The sequence below is a fragment of the Panthera uncia genome, chromosome X (genome assembly GCF_023721935.1).
Source record: "Panthera uncia isolate 11264 chromosome X, Puncia_PCG_1.0, whole genome shotgun sequence".
NCBI lineage: Eukaryota > Metazoa > Chordata > Mammalia > Carnivora > Felidae > Panthera > Panthera uncia.
This window is the reverse complement of record NC_064817.1, coordinates 13,071,289-13,076,316: the sequence shown is the minus strand read 5'-3', so window position 1 is coordinate 13,076,316 and position 5,028 is coordinate 13,071,289. Positions and strand designations below refer to the sequence as shown.

The window sequence follows — 5,028 nt, the reverse complement described above, 5'->3', positions numbered from 1 at the left end:
CGCTAGACAGGCCTTTCCGGGCCTCAGGGCCAATTCGGTCCTGCCCGCCCCGCCCCCCGCTCCGCCCCGCAACCCCCGCTCCGCCCCGAAGTGCCTCAGCCTTTAAGGCAAATTTCATCTCCAGGGCTTCTGGAGCACACCCGAGGCAAAAAAGCTCAAGGGGAGACAAAGTGCCGCTAGACAGACCTTCTCTGGCATCAGGACCTGCCGCACCGGAGTCCGGAGGGCTCGCGACGTTAGCTGTGGTATCCAGCCTTCCGGGACGTCCACGGCCAAAACCGTTAAGACGCCTGGAAACCGACCAACGGTCCTTTCACCGGAAGTCGGGCCCGAACACGTGACGTGTCCAGCGCGAGCCCCCCGGAAGCTCCGGAACTACGCGCGCGCCAGGTGCACCCGGCACGCAGGTGCGCCCGGCACGCAGGTGCGCCCGGCACGCAGCTGCACCCGGCACGCAGCTGCACCCGGCACGCAAGTCTCCACGCGTGCGGTGGTTTACCAATTCCTCGGGCACCTGCGCAATGGGTGGGGAACGGGACGTTGCTAGGGAGACAGCCGAGGGGAGGGGCTTTGGTTACCCTTGCGCTACCGGCAGTGCCCGCCTCCCAGCGCCAGTATCTGAGTGTTCGAATTCATTTGCCCGCTAAAGCTGCTGGGATTGCGACCCCGCCCTAAACCACAGGCGCGAGCCTCCAACTCTGAGAAGTGTTCCTGCGGCTGCGCAGGGGCGCCGGCGCGCCTGTGCGCTTTCTTCCAGCGCTGGAGAAGCTTCGTGGAGAGGGCTCGGCGGGGTGAAGCCGCTAGGCGCTTGGCCTCCCTACTGCCATTGGTTGGTTATTTGAAAATTTTGTTTTTTTAAATGTAATTCTGCCCCTCCTACCCCCGCCACAGACGTTGACTCTATCCTAGGTGTGCAAGTCATTGTTGAAATTCGAAGGTGGACAGGGGGCGGGGTCTTAGTTTTGGAGGTTTGGTACAAACAAGGGAAAAGTTATTTTAGGAAGTTGTTAGCTCGTGGATAGGTGATACAGACCCTGGAGCCGGATTTACTGGGGTTGAATCCCAGCCCCAACACTTAGTTGCTTCAAGGCTTGGGGCGAGTTAAGTAATGGCCCTGTGCTTGCGCTTTCGCATCTGTAAAATGGGCACAGTGTGGGGAGTACATGAGTTTGAGTAAGCAAAGCACTTAGAACACTATCTGGCACATAAACTTGCTATGTAATAAAGGATACGTGACATTATTTAGTGGCATATTATATGTAGATTGAGGCTGCCCATCTTCAGAAGGAGGCACAGTCTGAGGCACCTGGGTGGCTCAGTTGGTTAAGGGTCTGACTCTTGATTTCTGCTCTCATAGCAGAAATAGTCTCATAGTTCCTTAGTTCGGGCTCTGTGCTGTTAGCACAGATTTCTCTCCTTGCCCTTCCCCTCCCCTGCTCGCTCTCTTGCTCTCTCTCAAGATAAACCTTAAAAAAAAAAACACAAAAAGGCACAGTCTGAGTAACTGTCAGAAGCAAAGCAGGTGAGTATTTTAAAGTAAAGCCATAAATCTTTTCTCTGCTCACAGAGGAGCTACAAGTATAGTATATATTGGAATTGTATTCTTTCAAATACAAAACGAGATTAGAGGGATGTCTGGCTGGCTCAGCCAGTAGAGTGTGAGACTATTGATCTCGGGCTTGTGAGTTGGAGCCTAGCAGCCCCAAGTGTAGAGATTTAAAAAATCTAGGGGCATCTGGGTGGCTCAGTTGGTTAAGCATTGGACTCTTGATTTCAACTCAGGTCATGATCTCACCAACCGTGAGATCGAGCCCACTCATTGGGCTCTGTGCTGACAGCGTGGAGCCTGCTAGGGATTCTCTCTGCCCCTCCCCTGCTCGCTCACTCTCAAATAAACTTAAATAAAAAATAAAATTTAAAAATCTAAAAGACCAAAACATGATTAGAGCCCATTATACAGTATTTATTATTATTATTACTATTTTGCTCCTACTTTTGCTATAGCAGTTCCCTTCCTTTATGTCCAGTTTGAATAAAACACTTGGAGTTTGTGAAACCCCAAGAATACAATTACATAATCCAAGGGAAACCGGTTGTTTAATTGCAGTCACGTTTATTTGCAGTTTCTATACACACTTTCTAGGTAATCAAACTTTTCTGGTACATTTTTTTGAGAGGGGTTCACAATGAAACTGTCACCATTTTTACTAAAAATAAATACAAGACTTAAAGTGTTGCACAGCTCTAAAATATACAAAGGCTTGAATTGAATGTAAACGTTGAAAACATCTTACAAAAGAAACCATTTCTGCAACAATTTAAAAAGTTCATATTTACAAATATTACAAAAATACAAAATGGATGCAAGTCCATAAACCATTGTCTTTTTGGCCAGCATGAACTGGTTCTAGTACCAAAATAGTTACACTGTAACCTTCTTTATAGTTTTAAATCTTTGTCATCATCTAGTTCTCTAAGTCGGCTGTCACTGCAGCAAATCGACTCACTCACTGACCTTTGGCAAGAGCAAACCGTGTGTTTTGTTTGCAACAACTAGTCCATGTCCTCTACTTAGCCAAAAAAAAAAAAAAAAAAAGGAAAAAAATTTCCCCCACACAACATAGACATGTTGTATAAACATAAAAGAACAAAAAATTAGCATCAGTGCAAACAACAGAAGAAAAGTTTGGATTGATGTTTTTCACGATACCTAATGTGTGTACCCTGCTTCAAAACGGCAGTGATGTTGAAGACAGCCCTCTAATTCTTGGTTTTATATGCTATGTAATAAAGCCATGTAGAATATTCCAGATTACTAAGGAATTTCTTACTATTTTTTTTTAAACTCAGTTTGTTGCTCAATACTCTTTCCACAGTGAATTTAAAATCCATCATCATTTGGGTTTTTTTTTAATCTATGAAATATAAAATAGAGAAACTCTGCTATAGATTTTTAGAGTAAACAAAATAAGTAAAACTATATTATAAGGGTTAGTTCTGTGATCATTACATATAGAAGGAATCTTATTGCCTCACAATTCAAGTCAGTATGTATTTTAAAAAATATATGGTACCATTACTTAAATTGATGTCAATAATAAAAAGGTGACATTTATTAAAGCCAATTCATGTGTTTCCTATCCAAGATTTAGAATCACTTTTAAAGCCCACATACCTTTCTTTACGCTTAAAAAACCCCTGACTACACAAAAGCCATACTGCAAACGAACTGCTTTTATGAAAATTACAAAAGATCACCTACTGTGACTGGAAATGACGGTTTCTTATCGCATTTGTCTAAAAACATTATTTTTTAAAATTTTGCCAAGTGTACTTTTCAAAGCATGAGAAAAAGTTATTCATGTTCCCATGTGGTGTCAAACCATGCTGGTTTTCTTGATTAATGGGTTCCAATGACAAGTGATGGTCCATTTTTTCAAACCCCCAAACGTTTTTCTTTTAGTAAAAAGTATAACACTTTGTAAATGTTCAAATGTACCCTTTACCAGGTAGCTTATCTATCCCAGCACAAACACCCATACCCACACACACATACGTTCTCCCTCCTCTACCCCGCCACCCCCCAGCACCCATTTTACACACAAGGATGACAAGAAATTAAGAAATACTATTTGATAGTGAAAACAAATAGTAGAAGAAGCCAGACATTTTTTTCTTTACAAACAAACAAAAAGCCAACAGCAATCAGATTCTCTAATTTTCAATCTGTAACATCTTAGAAAGTGTTTCTATTGAAAGACAGCATCTTCTTAGACCAGGCTTTCTCCTTCATATTGTATGAATTAAACCAAAGCCACAAACCCCCTTTCACACATCCTACTTTCGCAAATACCACTTGCATAAACTTAAAGCCAGCTGCTTATCAATTTTTCCGTAACTCTGGTCTGTTCTATCATTCTAATTACATTCTATTCATTTATAGGCCATATCCCTTCTTAGTTCTCTCTACATTCTACCTTGTCCCAATCAAAACATATTCTAAGTACATAGCTGCTTATATTTCTGACAAAGCATTTCAAACATTAGTATCATTTCATGTTAAAATCAGAGGTGTAAGAACCATTTGCAGATTTCAACTTGTAACTACTTTTTTTTCAGCTTTAAGACAAGAAAATTCAAGTAATTTCAAGTAATTCAGCTTGTTTCCCTGCCTTCATTTTATCAGAGCACTCGCCCTGACATTTCCTTTCCCACCCACCACCCCTCCCCTTTCGCCATCAAGCAGATACAGTAAAATCAGACAAAAACTCATTTGTATGTAGTGTTGTGAACCAGAGCTGTTCCCCATTCCCAGTTTAACAGCGAATATAAATAATGCATATACACATACCTATTTCCCAACTATATTGTTCACAGTGTCATTTCTGTTACTTTTTAGGTAGCGTGAATCTCATCAGCACAGAGAGAAAGCTTCACTGAAAACTCATTGCAGGTACTTACTGATAAGTCAATAGCTCTGTGGCATGCTTATGTTTTATTTTTGTTAGTTAAAGAACCTGGAGCTAATTGCTACACTGTTTAAGGAGTTTATAGTCATTAGATTATGACTGTTTATGCCCCCAGTAGCCTAATATAAAACATAACCTAAAATTAAGTATTGTTTCCCCTATTCATTCTCTTTAAAGCAATCCATTGAAAAACTAAAAGTCTAAAAGACACTGTCAGATGCTGTTCTTCGGGGCTTTGTGTTGAGAATGGTTCTTCTCATTGATTAAAAAAAAAAATCAAAAGCATGCTTTCCATTCTGTCCAAATTACCACATGGTAAATCATAGCCATGTGTTACTATTTGCTTGTTTGGTGCTGCAATTTGTCACAAAAATGGTTAGGTCTGAATTCATTAAGTTAATCACGTTTCAGTATATGACCTCAAGATTTCCTTTATTTCACCAGTTTAAAATTCATAACTGAGGTTTATCACTCAGAAAATCATATTGGTGGACATTTAAATATGGTATTTGATATGAAAATGGTATTCACAGAATACAATTATTACAGTTTATTTCTT

The 5,028-nt window shown here is 41.2% G+C and overlaps 1 protein-coding gene across 1 annotated transcript in view; it reads right to left on the bottom strand.

Moving 5' to 3' along the window:
- The window catches only part of SCML1 (Scm polycomb group protein like 1), a 15,898-nt gene extending 15,631 nt beyond the window's left edge, over nt 1-267 (bottom strand). The window contains exon 1 of the mRNA XM_049643530.1: nt 187-267. The gene's annotated coding sequence lies outside the window, so the exon portion shown is untranslated. The remainder of the gene's footprint in view (nt 1-186) is intronic.
- Nucleotides 268-5,028: the final 4,761 nt, after the last annotated feature.